This window comes from Eptesicus fuscus, chromosome 7 (assembly GCF_027574615.1).
Source record: "Eptesicus fuscus isolate TK198812 chromosome 7, DD_ASM_mEF_20220401, whole genome shotgun sequence".
NCBI classification, from domain to species: Eukaryota; Metazoa; Chordata; class Mammalia; order Chiroptera; family Vespertilionidae; genus Eptesicus; species Eptesicus fuscus.
In genome coordinates, this window is record NC_072479.1 from 26,814,136 (window position 1) to 26,834,092 (window position 19,957).

General features: G+C 41.2%; 1 pseudogene; it reads left to right on the forward strand.

Annotated features, from left to right (window-relative positions):
• Window positions 1-5,391: 5,391 nt before the first annotated feature.
• On the forward strand, window positions 5,392-6,250 carry LOC103288142 (glycolipid transfer protein-like; annotated as a pseudogene).
• Window positions 6,251-19,957: the final 13,707 nt, after the last annotated feature.

Genomic DNA, 19,957 nt, shown 5'->3' on the forward strand with positions numbered 1-19,957 from the left:
CAATGGATTGGGAGGGCTCCAGGGAACTGGCGGTGTGTGGCAGCAGATGTGGGCAGTGCCTGGCCAAGGCAGGTGTAGGCAGGGGGCAGGGCTGCGAGGACTGCAAGGCAGATGGGGCTGCAAGGGCCCCGGCAGTCGGTGCTGCGAAGGCTAGCCTTGCACGAATTTCACGCATCAGGCCTCTTAGTAGAGATACTAGTATAAGGTTGGAAGTGGATATATTAGACTAGCGCAATAATTCAGCAGGGGAGGATGTTGCTTTAGACCAAGATGGTAGTGATGGATTTAGTAAAATTTACTCAGATTTTGTGTGTATTTCAAAGGTTAAGACACCAGGATTGTTGATGACTAAAATGGGAGAAAAAAATGGAAAGGTATAAGAACTGGATAAATGATAATGCCATTTATTGGGATAAGAAAGATAATAATAAAAGCTGGTTTGAGGGCTTTGGATTTTTTTTTTTTTTTAAATATATTTTTTTATTGATTTTTTACAGAGAGGAAGAGAGAGGGATAGAGAGCCAGAAACATCGATGAGAGAGAAACACCGACCAGCTGCCTCCTGCACATCCCCTGCTGGGGATGTGCCCACAACCAATGTACATGCCCTTGACCGGAATCGAACCTGGGACCCTTGAGTCCTCAGGCCGAGGCTCCATCCACTGAGCCAAACCGGTTTGGCAGGGCTTTGGATTTTTATTTTGTGTTTTGATGTGGGGGTTTTTGGTGATATTATTGAGCCAGCATGCCAATCAACCTTAAATATTAAAAAACAAAAAAAACAAAAACAACAACTTTATTTTTGCTTGTTTTATTTTAAAAAAATTTTTTAAACTTTAGTCAACCTTAATTCTTTATGTGAGATTATAGATATCTTCATTTTGTAAATAATTTTGAGTTGCTTTTATTATTTACAGCTGAAAGTCTAATGGCCATGCCCAGCGGTGTGGTTAGGTGATTAGGCATCGACCTATGAACCAGGAGGACAGGGTTCAATTCCTGGTTAGGCACATGCTGGGGTTGTGGACTCAGTCCCCAGTAGGGGGTGTGCAGGAGACAGCCGATCAATGATTCTCTTTCATCATTGATGTTTCTATCTCTCTCTCCCTCTCCCTTCCTCTCTGAAATCTATAAAAGTGTATTTTAAAAAAGAAAAGAAAGTTGAATGCCTATATTTAAGATAACATTTTTTTCATTTTATTTTTCTAGATTTCTCATATTTCTTTACCCCAATAAATAAAATGTAAACATCATAAGTAAAACAACAACAACCCACCTTTGATAAGGAGTGATACTGAATGCTATATAATGACTATATGCCTGGTTTTAGTTGGACAATACCAATTTATGTCTGCTTTTCCAATATAATTGCTGATATAATTATTTATTCTCAAAACTTCTGATTTAGATGATACATACATAATTGTTTTAATTATCTATGACCACAATGTGTCATGTTACAAACCACTCCCTAACTTAGTGGCTTAAAATAACAACTACATACTACCTACTTCTCATGAATCTGAGATCAGTTGAGTGGATCTGCTGATTGATACACTGACTCACTTCAATGCCCTTGGCTGGGCTTGCTTTTGCTTCTGCGGTCCATTAGCAGGTGGCTGGATGGTACCTGGCTAGTCTAGAATGACCCAGCTGAGATAATTTGTATGTTTCACTTGGTCTTTCTTCCTCCAGTCTTTCCAGATGCTTGTTCTCATACTCGCTTCGGAGTTTCAAGAGGGTAAATGGAAGTGTGTAAGCTAAGGTGACCAGATTTCAGATTTCAACATTGGTAAAGCGGGACACCTTTGACCGAGGGGGGGGGGGGGAGGGAGGGGAGGGTTCTATTTTTTTTTAATATATTTTATTTATTTTTTACAGAGAGGAAGAGAGAGGGATAGAGAGTTAGAAACATCGATGAGAAACAAAGATCAGCTGCCTCTTGCACACCCCCTACTGGGGATGTGCCCGCAACCAAGGTACATGCCCTTGACCTGAATCGAACCTGTTTCCCTTGAGTCTGCAGGCCGATGCTCTATCCACTGAGCCAAATCGGTTTCGGCCGGGGGGGGGGGGGGGGGGGGGGGTTCTTGATTAAAAATTTGGTCTATATTGTAATCGCTTTTGGTTTTTTGAATAAAAGGAAATTTACTTCTTAGATCATCATTGAATTTGCATCCTCTTTTCTTACTCATTATGTTAAAAATCTAAAAAAAAATAATTTAAAATTATATTATAAATTATTATATACATATTGCTTAAAAACACAGTAAGTAGGTACACAATTACATGAACATATTTTATTGTTAGTTTATAAATTAAATTAATTTGATTGTTATAAAGTAACTATATTTTTTAAATTATTTTAATCCTATATTTCTTTCTAAATAATAACAATAATAACTTGTATTATTTTTCCTCTGAATATGCTGTAACGTAAATCGTAAGTGTCACTTTCAAGGCTAGTGCTAGACTTTTTGCCGCCACTATAAAATATAAATAATACGAGTACTGCCTGCTAAATTCAAGAAAATTTATGTATTTATGAAATAAATAAATAAATTACTTACCTAAATTGTCTGAATAGCTGATTTGTAATGACATCACTTGTTTAGCTTTCTAGGATGCAGTACGATGTGTGTATCGTCTGAGAGACAGTTACAAAATGTTTTCGTCGTTGCCAATCCCAAAAAATGCCATTGTTCATTAAGTCCAAACAATGGTGGTCGAATTCTAACAACTGATCAACAATGCGAACCTTGATAAGCAGTTCTTGATAATCAGTTCTCAACAATTATTTGTTATTATTAAAGTTTAACATTATAAAATTAACAAAAATAATATAAAACTCATATCCTGGCTAAATAGCCACATGGCTGTCGAAAACCGTATATTCCCTTCCTGTTCTCCCGCTGTTCCCTAGCTTGTCATGCATTCTTTCCAAAAATTGGGACTTTTTTAAAAAGCCGAGGGACATGGGACAAATTGTTAAAAATTGGGACTGTCCCGCCAAAAGCACAACGTCACCTTAGTGTAAGCTCAAAACGAATACAGCATCACTTTCACACTATTATACTAGTATATTCTGTTGGTTAAACCAAACCACAAGGCCAGCAGAGTCAGTGTGGCTCAGAACAATGTGCTGATTGTTTGATATGGCCACGCCGACAATTTAATACATCAGTGCTGTCAACCAGCCACTTCATATAAAACACATCTGCCTCTTTCCTAAGTTTCCTTATTTTTGTCTAGTTACTACACATGCCTTTTCAAAAACGTATTTTTAAATGACCATTTAAAAAAGAGTATAATTCTATAATGCTTTAGTTTTTTTGGTTTCTATAATGAACTTACAATAACCACTTAACAAATTCCCTTTCCTTCACATTTTTCCCATAATTTATTTCCATGAAACCTTCAAAATTCCCCTATTTTTTATATTTTATGAAAATAGAATTATAGTTATATTTTTGTCTGCTTCTTCTTAAAATGTGTTCTTTTATAAGTAAGCCTGCTGGGGAAATATCAGACCTATTCATCTAACAACACCTACCAGAGAGATAATTTGCATTTTAAAATTTAAATAATTACTATAACCCAGTATGCATTTCTTTGAAAACTAACATATGCTCTTGATTGAAAGAACAGTGAGAGTATTCAGGAGAGCCATATATTGATTTGCAAACCATCAAAGAAGGTAACAAAAAAGTGCTTAAGGACCTCGAAATATATTCATTATTAAAGCTGTCTACTAAATAAAGTGATCCAATGTGATACCTATTTATAATATAGGCTTCTAGAGTTGCAGCATCATACTGTTGGAAACTTTTCTGCTCAGATAAACTTTCCCAAAGTATCCTGTTCCTTTTACAATTGATTTATCATTTGTTGCTTATTATGCAGTAGCAGCCTCATAAACACACATTTTTTACATACAAGGACAGATAATCTCAAAATAAAGATTTTATTATTCAGATAATGTGAATTGAACACAGAAATATGTAAATTATCAGATGAAGATGGAGTGCTTCCATCTCCTTGCTCAATGGAAGAATTTCTGCTTAGTATTTTTTTTACAATGCAATTTAAGAGTAAGGGAACCTCATATTGAAAAACATCTTAAATAATAAGACATAGTAATTTTTAATTTTCTTGATTATATACAATTTTGTACTTTCCCACAGTATATACAGACAGAACATATAAGGCTTTAAAGTAGGTTGCTTTTTCCTTTTGTTGATGACATTTGCTGTGCAGTTTCCTTTAATGTGCAGAAACTCTTTAGTTTGATGTAGTGCCATTTATTTATTTTGTGTTTCCTTAGCTATTGGAGTCAAATCCACAAAAATATTACTAAGACTGATGTAAATGGAAAGAGTCTGCAAATTTTACATTTGATAAGGGGTTAATCTCCCAAATATATAAAGAACTCATATAACTCAACAACAATAAAACAAACAACATAGTTTAAAAATAGGACAAAGAATGTTCAACATCACTAATTATTAGTGAAATGCAAATCAAAACCACAATGAGATATCACCTCACATCTGTTAGAATGACTATTATCAAAAGAAAAGAAATAACAAATGTTGGAGAGGATGTGAAGAAAAGGAAGCCCTCATACACTGCTAGTGGGAATGTCAACTGGTACAGCCACTATGGAAAGCAGTATGGAGATTTTTCAAAAAATTAAGAATAGTAGTACCATATGATACAGCGATTCCACTTCTAATTACTTATTTAAAGAATACAAAAACACAAGTTTGAAAAGATATATACACTCTAGTGTTTATAGCAGCATTATTTACAATAGCCAAGATATAAAACAACCTGTTTTATATGAATGGATAAAAAAGATACATCCTATATAATAATAGACAAATATGCAAATTGACCACACCTCCGACACCCCACAAGCCACGCCCACAAGCCACGCCCACCATCCAATCAGAGCGAGCATGCAAATTAACCCAAACCAAGATGGCTACAGCCACAGAGAGCAAGGTTTCCTAGGTAACAGAGGAAGCCAAGCTTTCTGCCTGCCCTTGCCAGGCCTAAGCCTCCACTCAAGCTACAAAGTTTCAATTATAGAAGGTAAACAAATTCAAACAAATGGCGGCAGAATGGAGCTTGAGAGAACAGGCCAGGGTTGCCGCCAGCAACAGGGGAAGCAAAGCTTTCCACACACCCTGGCCGGGCCCACCAGCTCAAGCCCCAGCAGTTAGGCCAGAACCACCACTGCCCCTCGCAGCTTCCCCCCAGGGACCAGTTAGGGGCGCCCCTAGGCAACACAATAGGGTGCGAGTTTGATGGGGGAAAGTCAAAGAAATAGGAGGAAGGGTTTAAGGGTCTGCGGGGTTGGGGTGGTCCGTCTGGAGTAGGTTTGGAATGTGCTGGGGAAGGAAGAGTCAGATCGGGTTAGAAAACGGCATCACTGCCGGCCTCGACCCCGAATTGGCGCTGCTGGCTGAGCACCTGCTGAAGCCGCTGCCCACGGACAAGCAGATCGAGACCGGACCCTTCCTGGAGGCGGTGTCCCACCTGCCACCCTTCTTCGATTGCCTTGGGTCCCCAGTGTTTATTCCCATCAAGGCAGACATAAGTGGTAACATCACGAAAATCAAAGCTGTGTACACACCGACCGGCCAAGTTCCAGACCCTGCAGAGCATCCTGGAGGCGGAGAAGGAAATGCATGGAGCAGAGTGGCCCCAAGTGGGGGCCACGCTGGCGTTGATGTGGCTGAAAAGGGGCCTCTGCTTCACCTAGGTCTTCCTGCAGAGCATCTGTTATGGGGAGCAGGATGAGAGCCACCCCGACCTCATCAGTGTCAACGCCCCCAAGGCCTACGAGATGGCGCTCAAGAAGGACGGGCTGGATCGAGCAGAAGATCTCCCGGGCAGCGCTGTGTGCCGCGCCCTGCAAGTCCGACTTCCTGAAAGCCTCTCCCAGGGCCAGAAGGTGGCGGCGGAGGAGGAGTGCCTGGAGGAGGTCCGCCTGTTCCTGGTCAGCTACACGGCCGCCATTGACGTCATCTCCGAGATGTACACGGCGATGAACACCGAGCTCCACTACAAGGTGTGGGCGTGCCCAGTGGCCGGCACTTCCCGCAACAGACAAGCCGGAACCCCTGAGAAGCAAGCTGGCAGGCCGCTGTGGCCTGTGGCCCCCAGAGTGGCCCAGAGTCTGGCTGGGGAGGCAGGGACAGCCCTGGTTTCTGAAAAGTCACTTTGGGGGGGTCTACCCTAACAGAGCAATAAATAACCACCCTGCTTCTGAACCACCTTTGATGTCATGGCAGCACAGACTGCCTTCATTTCAGTGTGATAAAAACCAGTTAATGTTGCTAATAAGTCAAGTCCTAGGGTTTTCTGTCCCCGTCCCCCCATGTGGTGCGTGACCCTGGGGGAGCCCTATCATACACCTCATTTTAAAAATGAGGATCTGGTGCAGTGATGTTTCGGGTCATGTAAGGACCACGATTACTATCTTTTGTCCAGACAGTTTTTTATCGTTGAAAACAACCAGCAAGCCTTTGATGACCTTGCCCAAGGGGACTTTATTTTAAAGCTGTCAGGTATGAGTAACTGACCACCGATGAATGAATTTGCATTCTTCTGCATAAGAATTTTCTTCAGAGACAGCCTACCCTACCTATGAAACTACCCTCCGGATGCCGAGACCCAAAGAAACACCTCGCTGCCTTAACTGTCCCTCCTGGCACTAAGAGCTGTATTTTGAAAGTGTTGGGGTAAATAGAGGGACCCCCAAAGAAATCATGTGTGTTAAAAACCCAATAAGGAGCAATTGGTGATTTTTATGGTAACACTAAATAATTCTTAATAAATAAATCTCTATGTTGGAATCACACAAAAAACTAAATAAAACTTTGGAGATAGTGAAGGGTAGTTTGTCCAGACTGTTGAGAGCTCAGAATTAGAATTTAATTGGGATAGAAATCTTGCTAATAGCACCTGATGCCTTAAATCTGAGCACTCTACTTTTAGGTTTTCCAGTTCAAGTTTTTGGAGACTGCCTATTAAAACATTCCTGGTTGGAAAGTATTTGTATAGAAGCCCATAAGTATTAAGTATTTGCTGTGTTTACCATGCTTAGCTCTCTGTAAGGAATATGGAATAATGTTAAATGCCTCATATTCTCAAGAGTCTTGAATTTTAAAATAAAAAATAAAGAAGAAATATAAATATTAAAAAGAATAAGAAACTTGAGTTTTAGGGGCAAAATCAGGCAGGCAGGCAAGCAGTTAGGAGCCAGCAGTCCCAGATTGCGAAAGGGATGTCCATGGGATTGGGCCTAAACTGGCAGTTGGACATCCCCTGAAAGGTCCCGGATTGCGAGAGGGTACAGGCTGGGCTGAGGGATCCACCCCCTACTGTGCACGAATTTCGTGCACCGGGCCTCTAGTACTTCATAACAAATATAATTTGTTTCTCATAAAAGAGATTACCTACTCAATATTGTTGAAATTCTACACTAATGAAATTACAGTTATGAAATTGCCTTTCATCTCTTATGAACTTAATTAACAAATTAAAAATATTTTAATGTAATTAATTTCAGAACTGAGATATTTGGTTGTGATATTCATGTCAGAAAAAGCATGGAGATTTAAATAGGGAAATATCTACAATCAAAACACAATGGTTTACAAATACATGCTACTATGTAAATTTTTCTAGAAAGATTAGCATGGTCCTAGCTGGTTTGGATCAGTGGATAGAATGTCAGCCTGTGGACTCAAGGGTCTCGGGTTTGATTCCAGTCAAGGGCATATGCCTGGGTTGCAGGCTCAATCCCCAGTGGGAGGCGTGCAGGAGGCAGCAGAAAAATGATTATGTCTCATCATTGATGTTTCTATCTCTCTCTCCCTCTTCCTTCCTCTCAGAAATCAATAAAAACATATTAAAAAACAAACACAAAAGATTAGCATGGCCCAACACTTTGGAGATAATCTATATATATAAAAGCCTAATATGCAAAGTGTCCCCTCAGTAGTTTGAACAACTGGGAGTTCGATCGCTTGCTATGACTTGTGCTGACCACCAGGGGATGACGTGGAATGAAGGGAGGCCCTGGATGGCAGCTGGCAGCCACTGGGGACCCTACCAGTGCATGAGTTTCATGCACTGGGACTCTAGTATTTCATAAAGATAATCATAATCATTCTCTGTGGTTTTAGAAAAGCTATCCATGATAATATTTAATAATTTGTTTTTCTATATTATTTTAATTATTTTTTGTGTGTGTCTCTTCTTTTGTATGGGAATGAACAACCTCTTAGATAGTTTGAAATAATTACAAGTCCAAGTTTCTATATTGCAGTATTGTCCTACAATAAATTCAAATTGTTTGTTACACTCTAAATTTTAACTCTGGTAGCTAATTTGCCAGTTAATATAAAGATTTTTATTCTCTCTTTTCAACTCTCAGTTTATACATTCTTACATTTTTCCTACTGGTCTTGGATTCTATATCTTCCTCAGCATCTATTAGCTTTCCATCAGAATAACCACCTAGCTGAATCCAGACCAAATTGCAGAATAGTAATGAGCAAATAATTCTTATTGTTTTAAGTCCCCACGTTTTAAGATGGTTTGTTCTGCAGAACTAAATAATTGATATACCCCTTACCAAAATATTTGAATTCAGTTAGTCTGGCACAAGCTTTTTAAAGTTCTTCAGGTAATTTTAATGTGAAGTTGGTGTTGAGAGCAATAGCCTTAGAAAATTGAGATACCAGAATATTTACCCATAGAAACCCTAAATTGAAATATTTGAACAAGCTTTTTCTTAATACTAGGAAATGAAGAGAATAGTATATAGTAAATGGCTTTGGGATTTATTTCTGAACAAAAGGCCTTATGGTAAATATGGATTTTTTTTAATAGAAAAAAATAGAGTTTTCACTGGTATGTGAACAATTTTAGAAAAGGACTTAGTGAGTTTATTAAAAACAAACTTGATCACAATGAACTGTTATTTATTTGATGTTTTTGTTAATTTATTAGTTAATACATTTTTAAGTTACTAAGTTTTGTTAAATTATTAGATATAATTTTGTTAAACAATATATATTAAATTTTATCTAGCTAATACTGTCAGACACATACTTGTTCCTCAGCAACTATTTGGTGAATGAATAACTAATAAAATTTTAATTATTAATAAATAGTTATTAATTTCTTGATAATTTTAACTAGCCTTTATGTGGAATATCATCCTTATAAAACTCTAATAATCAGTTTGTTCAACTCTGGCTAATTCAAATATATTTATTATTTTGTATCCATTTGAAGCAAAGTAAACCCTTGAGAATATTCTATTATTTTAATGTGAACATTACCAAAAAGTGTTTCATAATTAGTTGTAGTAAGTGGTACCTAAAAACCTAGGTGGTATGATCCTATTGGATGACATATCCCTTTATATTTATAACTAGAGGCCTGATGCATGAAGATTCATGCAAGAATGGGCCTTCCTTCCCTTGGCTGCCAGCACCACCTTCTGTCCGGCCCCAAGCCACCTTTCTGCCTTCCCATGCTGCACAGAGGCCCAGAGTGGCAGGGGGCGGTGTGGAGACTGTGTCATCACCATGGCGACGATGCAGGCATCTCGCCCCGCCCCCGGTCGCTCAGCACCTGCTTATGCAAATTAACCCTCCATCTTTGGTGGGATAATTTGCATATTCACTCCTGATTGGCTGGTGGGTGTCACAAAGGTTTGGTCAATTTGCATCTTTCTCTTTTATTAGTGTAGATCTGTAGTAGTTTCTATAAATGTTTGTGATTGTTGCTTTTTGGGGGGGCATATATTTTCACTGTTTTTAAGCTCTGCTATTAGGGTGTATAATATTATTATGATAAGATGTCCTCCAGACTGCTAAATCTTACTAATTGGTCATCATGTTATTCTTATAGTCCATAAGGGTCTTATAAAGACTGTTGCTTATCTTTAAGTATATATTTCTTCATGAGCTGGTAGAGGACAGTTGGAGAATGAAGCAGTGAGACTAGGAGAATGATGTTGTCTTTTGTAGTTCCAATTTCAGGTGAGTAGTATTTAGAGAAATCAAAGTAGACTGTTGGTTTACTTCTGAAAGAGAGGCACTTATAATACAAACTAGAGGCCTGGAGCATGAAATTCATGCATTCGAGGGGGGGGTCCCTCAGCTCAGCCTGTGCCCTCTCACAGTCCAGGAGCCCTTAGGAGATGTCCGACTGATGGCTTAGGCCCGTTCCCTGCGGGAAGTGGACCTCAGCTGACAGTTGGACATCCTTAGCACTGCCACAGAGGTGGGAGAGGCTCCTGCCACCACTGCTGCTCTCACGAGCTGTGAGCCCTGCTTCTAGCTGAGTGGCGCTCCCTCTGGGAGAGCACACTGATCGCCAGGGGGCAGCTCCTGCATTGAGCATCTGCCCCCTGGTGGTCAGTGCACATCATAGTGACTGGTTGTTCCACCCCCTGTTCAGTCGATTTGCATATTAGTCTTTTATTATATAGGACTAGAGGCCCGTTGCATGAATTCGTGCACGGGTGCAGTCTGGCCGTCCAGAGGGAGGGGCCATGGGCAGTTGGCAGGCCAGCCCCACCCCCAATCAGGGTGGAGGGGGCTGACTGAGGGTGGGGCCAGCTGAGGGGAGGGGCTGTGGCTGGCCAGGGGGAGGGGCTGTGGGTGGTTGGCCTGCTGGTCCCATCCCCTGATTGAATTCCCGGTCGAACTCCCAGTCGAGGGGACAATTTGCATATTAGGCTTTTATTACATAGGATTCTCACACTCAACAAAACAGTGAAATAGCTGTGTGTATGGACTTCTTTAGCAGTGCTTGCCATAGCATTTGTGGATCTGCCTATAACTGCATTTATCAGTATCTGACTCTCAGGCCACATTGTGAGGTTCTCGGTTGTAGACAAACTCTCATTCCTCTTTGTATCTCCATCAAAAAGAAAAGGGCTTAATCTATAGGAGACATTATGTTAAATTTTGTTGATGTTAATTAAATTTATTTGCTGTGTTCTTATAAATGATTTATACTTTTTAAAATTTTTCATGATTGCTTTGAAAAATTATTTGGGGGTTTCCTCTTTTGGACTTAGTTTCTAAAATATTTTATTACCTAAATATAGGTTATTTTTATTTTATCCTTTATAGTGTTTGTGTTTTTATTTTTTAATAGGCATAAAATACTTTTGGAATTCTAATGTAAGTTTAAGAAGAATCTAAAATCTTTCTTAATGCTTCAGTGTCTTCCTTAATATTTGTTTCTAAATGGCATGACACAGAAAATATTTACTGAGAGCCTAGTATGTATAAGGTCTTATATTAGACTAGAGGCCTGGTGCACAAAAATTTGTACACTGGGGAGGGGGGGTCCCTCAGCATGGCCAGTGCCCTCTTGCAGTCCAGGACCCCTCGGGAGATGTCTGCATGCTGGCTTAGGCCTGATTCCCCAAGGTATTTGGGCCTAAGCCGGCAGTCAGACATCCCTTTCACATTTTGGGGCTCTCGCAGACTGGGACCCCTCACTCCTTACTGCCTACCTGCAGCAGAGGCAGGAGAGGCTCCCGCTACCGCCGCTGCACTCACCAGCCATGAGCCTTGCTTCTGGCTGAGCAGCACTCCCCCTGTGGGAATGCACTGACCACCAGGGCGCAGCTCCTGTGTTGAGCATCTGTCCCCTGATGGTCAGTGCACATCATAGTGACCAGTTTTTCTGCTGTTTGGCTCATTTGCATATTAGGGTTTTATTATATAGGATTAGGTACTTCAAAATATACTACAATAAACATAACTCATATGCTATCTTTAGCAGAACCTCTGAAAACATGGTCTAGAACTTATCTGAAAGAGGTGTGAGTATGTGTGGAAGATGGTGACTGGGGTGGTACATTGGGCGGGAGAAAAGAAATACTGTTCAGACTTTTCTTACAACTTTATCATGGTAGAAAGAGTGACTCCTTAGTGAGCTTCTGTTACATTTACATTATGTGGTGTGTCTATGAACAAGTTCTTTCATATTATAAAAATAAAATAGAACAAAAAAAGCCACTATGATTTTTAAGAAAAGGACTTAAGCAGGGGATCTGTCGCTATTGCTTGTAGATGTGTGCCAATCTCAAGAAATGGCAGATATATTGGCATACTTTGCTGAAGAACAACAGTGCATAATAGCCACAGTCTGCTTATCCCATCTGTTGTCCATGAGATGAAAATCCATTACAAGTAGTGATCAGCATTATCAGGTTCCATGTTGAGGATTTTTGGTGCTTTCCCATAATGTTAAGAAATATAAAACAAATCAGGCTGCAAGAAAATTTACTTAATTAGAACTAATGTAGTGGGCAGTCAAGTTTGGGATGTTTTTTAAATGTTATTATTCTTGATGGGCTATCTAGGGCAGCTGGAAATGCATAATAAGAGTGGGAAACTGAGTGTTATAAACAAAGCTGAAATTAAGTAAACAACTTAAATAACTGAAACACCTGACAAAGCTAATGGTTCTGGGCTCAACCATTTGAACTGATGGCAGAAGAAAATAATTTTGATGGGGAGGACATAATTAAAAGATGCCAAAGAATAGGATAAGCTAAATTTAGTCTTAATATTTGACTGAGGATTTAGAAAAGTGACAAATCTTAGAGATGTCAATGAAAAAGGAACCAATTAAACTGATGTTATAAACTAAGTAAAAATCACTCCAGATTAAGGGAGCTAATTCGTACTTCATGCCTTGTTTTACAGCTGTCTGTCTATAAAAATGCACACTATTTTAAACAGAACATTTGTGAAGCTTTTATGAGAGTGGACTGTCTGAATAAATCCCTGTCCTCTGTTCAGAAAGTTTATTTACTTCTTCAGAAAAGTATCATATATTTGTGCCTATAGTAGATCAATGTGAAGTATTTCATTATGTTGTTTTAATAGAAATGAGATGTCCCTGATTTTGGGGACTTCTGTAGTTTTATTTCTGCTTTTTCCCCTTTTGGTTTCTGTACTAGCTCTAAAATTATATAGATATAGATATGAATATACATATATAAAAATATTTCTGATATTTAAAAGTATTTGTCCTATTGGGTAGCTCAGTTGGTTAGAGCATTGTCCTGATATCACAAGGTTGTGGATTTGATCTTGCTCAGGGCATACAAGAGGAAACTAACGAATATACAAATAAATGGAACAACAAATTGATGTCTCTCTCAAATCAATAAAAGGTTTAAAAATAAAAGCATTCTTATTGATTAATCTATTTTTCACTTTATGTATTTTTCTTCATTCATTTAACATTTAGAATGAAATTATTTTATTTTGTATTAGGCTGAACAATGGATCAATTGCATAATTATATACTTCTACTTCTAGAGGCCCGGTCCTGGCCAGTGATCAGGACCAATCAGGGCTGGGCCGATTGGGGTCTGCCAGCAGGGTGGGGGGGGGGGGGCAGAAGAACGAGGTGTGGGAGGTTGGCAGCCAGCCCTTGCCCTCCCTGGGAAAGGGGACACATCTGGCACCACCCACCCCTGGTTCCCCATCCCAGCCTGGGGCCCGAAGGCCCTGGCGAGGTCTGGAGAGGATGCAACAGTCGCCATACTGGACATGGAAGGAACAGCCTCAGGCCGCCAATGCCACTAACCAGTCACAGAAGGTTGGCTGTGGGAGTGCACTGACCACCAGGGGGCAGCTCCTGCATTGAGCTGGTAGTCAGTGTGCATCATAGCAACTGGTCAAAGGGTCAATCCGGTCGTTCGGTATTAATGGTCGCGTAGGCTTTTATATATATATACACACACACACACACTAGAGGCCTAGTGCACAAAATTCTTGCAGGGGTTGTGTCCCTCAGCCTGGCCTGCACCCTCTGCAATCTGGGATCCCTCTCACAATCCAGGACCACTGACTCCTAACTGCTCACCTGCCTGCCTGCCTGATCGCCCCTAACCTCTCTGCCTGCCTGCCAGATCACCTCTAACCATTTGACTGCCTACCTGATCACCCCTAACTGCTTGCTGGGGGCAGGGCCAGCCCTGCAAGGGACCATCTGCCTACCTGATCACCCCTAACTGCTGTTCTGCCTATCTGATCACCCCTAACCACTTGCCTGCCTACCTGATAACACATAACCACTGGTCTGCCTACCTGATCACCCTAACCACTCTGCCTGCCTGCCTGATCACCCCTAACTGCTTGCTGGGGGGTGGGGCCAGCCCAGAGAGGGGCTGTGGTGGTTCTGGTGTAACATTAATTGTAGTTGTGATGCTGTTATGATCTCTGGCCTTTTATTATATAGGATAGATTCTCTATTTTAGTGTAAAAGTTAATTTATTGTAGAATTGTTGTTCTTCAATTTTGTTTAATATTAAATTCCATGCAATTGACATGTAAGTTTAATTCCATGGTGTACTTTAAAAGCAAAAAGAAAATGCTTTTCAATGCTTCTAAGCATAGCATATTATCATTACTCACTTAATTTTGTTTCTTATTCATTATATTCAATTGATTTCAAATGTTAGCAATAATTCTTAAAATATAAATTAAAACACCAAATGAGAAAGAATACCTATAAAGTACAAGATTAAACACCTACTACTAAAGCCAATGGAACTTACAGATTGTGCAATCATTGTATTAGTGTTCAATTACTTCTATAACAATTTACTATCAACTTCATGGCTTAAAACAACAGAAATTTTGTCTTATAGCTCTGAAAGTTAGAAATCCTTAATGAGTGAAATGGGACAAATATTAGGCGTTGGCAGGCTGCATTCCGCCTGCAGGCTCTAGAAGTAAATCCACTTCCTCCCCTTTTTCTTTTTCTTCTTCTGCCCTCTTCTTGGCCTTCTTTCAGCAATGATAGCATCCCTACCTCTGTTGTCACATCTCCTTCTCCGACACTGACCCTCCTGCCTTCCGCATATAAGAACTCTTGTGATTACATTGAGCTCATGGGGGTAATCCAATACAATCTCTTCATCTCAAAATGTTTTAGTTAATCACCTCTAAAAGCCTCTTTTACTCTGTAAAGTAATATATTGGAGATTAGGATGTGGGCATCTTTGGGGCTTGTTCTTCTGTCTAACATAGCTACTTAAAGATGTGGTGAAAGTAACTAACCAGCTTCTAGGCTCAGGTTTTGTAAAACCAATTTCAGAGTCTGTTGACCTCACCTTATCTGATTAACAGTATTTGGACTTCTAACCTCTGACGAGTGGCAGTACCTTATTCAGTCTTGTACTATTGTCTGTTCTTGGCTTCTTTTATTTTGGGGATCATGATAGCTAAGCTGGCAGGAAGAGACAGACAGTCGCAAAACAGTGAATCTGCAATAAATGTCACAGTACAAATAGAAGGCATAGTTATCAGCCTATTCAACATGTTGCTCAAAGAGATTCCAGAGGACATAAGAAAACTTTTAGGACCCATGTGATCATCGGATTATTCCGTGTGCCCCTGATTCGGTATCTTTTTCTGCCTAACCTCTCCTGGAATTAATTGGGCTCTATAGCTCTGGCTCCTTTGTCATTCTCATTCAGAACTCCAAACACCTCCAGCAGATTTTTATAAATTAACTGCCTTCACAGGCATAATGTGGATGGGATAATTGAGTCTAGGCTAGCCCTGAGGATATGTTTACCCACCACCACTTTAGTCTCAAAATACATCCTGGCTGCCCTATAAATGCCCCCACACATGACTCCTCCTGAGAGAGAGAAGCTGCCACTGACAGCCGAGGACAAATGTCAAAAGATGTTCTATGTGCAAAGTACATTTTGAATGACAAGTAAAAAACCCACTTTTTCCGTTATTCTTGCTTTTCCAAAAAGTCCATGCTTACAGAGGAAGCCCTAGAAAGCTGCAAAGAGATATGAGCTCAAATCTTATCAGGATATGAAGTTCATATATACTCTCCTGGAATAATTAAAAGTGTCCGTCTTAATTAACAATTTCAGGAAGTGCGTACATAGGGAGATAGAGTTGAGGATGACTACAGTCTGAACAGAATGGGAAAGGGGAGCTGTCATTAAAAAGAAGAGTACAAAATGCTTTTGCAAATTTTACAAAATTATATGGTCATATCAAATATTGATAGAACCTTTCTCAGAAGGCGTCTACAGAAAAAGAAAGGCTGTGAGGCTTAAACTTCATTATTTTGACAGTAAGTGTACCCCTGGATATTCATTTCCCACTACTTGCACGTATTCCCTTGTTTGCTCAGTAAATAATGGGAAGTAATAAATGTTTACCAAATACCTTCTATTATCTTTCTTACTTTTCCTTTTTCTAAAGAATCCATCCATTACACTGGCATTGCTTCATTGCCTGAGGGTGATATTTCTTTTTATTGTTTCCAGCAGCAAAAACAGACTCTTCTCTACTCTTATCCTTCAAAAATATACTAGTCAAGATAATTGTCAGCTCCTCACCCAGAGAAATAAGCTAAAGCTTGATTCCCTTAGGCACTAAGATAGCCACTGTTCGCTGACACTGATGTTATATATTAGCATCCCCTACCTAGCAAATGCCTTCAATGTACAATTTTATGCTGATCTCAGAGGCACAGTTACTGACTGGGAACCTTTCAATTTCTGAGTTTGGGGATGATTGATTATTCTGCCTCTTTACCATCCTGCTTGAGAATTGGCCATAAATGAAGATCACATTAGGATTAATGTGACATTAACACCTGAATGTAAACTGTTTTTGAAACAATCAATTTACTATATATTCTTAATTATATACATGAAGAAACTAGTATGTGGAGCTGATCTTTTGAGATGATAAAAGAAATTATTAAGGGGAAAAGAAAAAGCATGGTTCCATTTTTAATTGGATGGGTTTCTATGTTTAAAAAGGCTTACGTGTGTTTAAAATTAAAAGAAGCTCAGAAAAAAGTTATAGTGTAAGATCAGGTTTTTGTTTTTTCCTAATTTAAAAAGGGAAAATTAAGAAAAATATTTTTGTTTTTTTTTTAGGCTTTAATTTATTCTCTTTTATCTTCCTATCTCAAAATCTTGGTCTTTAAATGTAATGATGTTTACAATCCCTCCTTGATTGCAGTCTTATGATTATTTTGTGGAAGTAGAAGACTCATTACATTTATAAGGCAATGGGGGATAGAGGAAAGTATCTACATTAATTTTTTTTTTTAAAAAAGCCGTTTTCTACTCAGCTCTCTACTTAAATGCCACAGAAGCAAAGAACAGTGATAATAAAATCTGGTGCATATGATGCATGAGGACATTGAGTTAAAAAATGTGGATATGATTAAGCTCTTAATATGACAGTTGGCTTATTTGAAAAATGAGATTAAAAATATAGTGTGCTTCCTTATCCAAGGTTTTGTTTTTCTCATTTTCAGTTACCTACAATCAACCAAGGTCTGAAACTATTAAACAGAAAATTCCAGAAATCAATAATTCATAAGTTTTAAATTGCACTGGGTTCTGGTAGAGTAATGAAATCTTGTGCAATCATACTTCCACTTCCCCAGGACATGATTCATCCCTTTGTTCCTAGTATTCATGTCGTACATACTTCCTTCCCATTAGGCACTTTGTAGCCCTCTTAATTAGCAGATCAGCTGTCACGGTATTGTAGTGCTTGTGTTCAAGTAACTCTTATTTTACTTTAATAATGTTTCATTCACTTCATCTCATCATGTAGGGATTTTATTATCTCACATTATCGTGAGAAGATTGTGTATCCTAATATATAAAAAGCCAGGGGTCGTCATGACCGAAACGACTGGACGAGGACCAGTCGCCATGAGGTGGCATTGACTGGCGAGCAGGCTGAACTGCTGACATCTTGGTCCCTCTCTCCCCAGCTCCCGTGGGCAGCAGAGGTGGATCCCTCCAACCTTCTGCAGACAGTGATGGCTCCCTCCCTTCTCCCACGGGTGGCAGCGGCTCCCTCCTGCCTCCTCCCACGGGGAATGGCAGCTCGCTCCCACCTCTCACTCCTGTCTCTTGTGGGCGCCAGTGGCTCCCACTGGCCTCCAGTGAACCACCACTGCCATCCACTAGCCTGCGAACCAGCCCGATCAGGGGGTGGGGCTGGCCAACCTCGAGGCCCCTCCCTCCACCGGCCTGCCCCTGATGGTACTCTCCCATCCCGATCAAGAGCGGGCTGCGCAGAGCCTGGACCCTTCCTGGTAGCCCCGAGTTTTGGGGGTTGAGAATTCTAATGGCCCTGCCCAGAGAGTAGAGGTGCCTGATGGGCAGGGACAGGGACCACAGGCCTCCAGGGAGCACTGCAGAGTTGGCAAGGAGAGGAGAGGGCCTGCGGAGGGGGGAGGAGGAAAAGCCAGTGGACATCAGCCCAGAATCCAGCCCTTCCCCCCGGAGGCAGCGGGCCCTCAACCCAGAACCCCAGCCCGAATCGGAAGAGCCTGAGGAAGGCTTCAGGAAGCTCTACGCAGAGCTGCGCATTGAGAATGAGAGACTTTGTGAGGCCCTGACCGAGACCACGCTTCTGGCTGGCACAGCTCAAGGTGGAGCTGGAGCACGCCATGCAGAGGCAGGAGCGCTTTGCAGAGAGGCCGGTCCTCCTGGAGCTGGAGAAATTGGAGCGCAGGGCTCTGGAGCACAAGGCTGCTGAGCTGAAAGAGGAGCTGAAGGGCCTGTCCAACCTCCAGGCTGACAACCAGCGCCTCAAGGAGGAGAACACAATCCTGATCTGCCTCATCAGCAAACTGTCCAAGTGACCCTGGAGGACTTGCCCCTGCACCCGCATTTATACAGCTGCTTCTGCCACACGCATCCCTTCCCCTGAGTGAACACGAGTGACAGGGCTGCCGGGGAGTCTCTGAGAAGCCATAATCTCCCCTCGGGACCTCCAGGCTGGGAGGGGAGGACAGAGCCCCCAGGAGCCAAGGGGGCCATCTGAGGCCAGGATGGAGAGGAGAGGCTGATCCAGGTAGGGGGACCAGGGCTGCAGACAGGACCAGGAAGGAACCGATCACCAGGATGTGCCAGGACCAGTAGCCAGGACCAGAGTGGCCACCCAGAGGTTCCCCTCTCATGTGTACTGCCGCCGGTCACCCCTCTCACTCCTGTGCAGGAATCTGAGAATATGCCAAGCATCCCACTGGCCTGGGCCAGGTGGGCCTATATATAGGGTCCATGTGCAATAGGGAGGGATGTCTTCTATTTTTTGCTGCCCCCTCTCCAACGCTGGGGGAGAAGGTATTTTTGAGCAGTTGGGGGCGATCAGGCTGGCAGGAGAGGGCAGTTGGGGGTGATCAGACCAGCAGAGGAGGGCAGTTGTGGGCGATTGGGCTGGCAGGGCAGGGCAGTTGGGGACGATCAGGCTGGCAGGGGAGTGGTAAGGCATTAATCAGGCTGGCAGGGGGGTAGTTAGAGGGTGATCAGGCTGGCAAGAAGAAGCAGTTAGGGGCAATCAGGCAGGCAGGCAGATGAGCAGTTAGGAGCCAGTGGTACCGGATTGTGAGAGGGAGGTCTGACTTCCCCCGAGGCATCTCAGATTGGAGAGGGTGCAGGCCAGGCTGAGGGATACACCCCTCCAGTGCACAAATTTTGTGCACTGGGCCTCTAGTAGTACAATAAGATAATTTGAGAGAGAGAGACATCATTCACTGGTCAATGTCATCTAAGGATCACAATAGAATGTGGATATTTTGTTTTTATATGTGTTTTTTCTCTCTACAAAGTAGTTTAGTTAAAGCTTGGGGTATGTAGGTCTTTTTTTTTTTTCTTCAGATGTCTTCTATAAATTGGATATTAGAACATTACCACATTAAAATTGTGTGCATGATTTTTTATGATTATCTGGCAATTGATTTAAATGAACTTGGGATACTAAGTAGTAAGAGAAAGATTGGCAGCTATTTTATAATCCATCCTCTCCACCCTCCCTCTCCAAGGACACCAGGAATAAGAGAAAGAATAAAGAAATGGTGAAGAAAAGGTCAGCCTTCC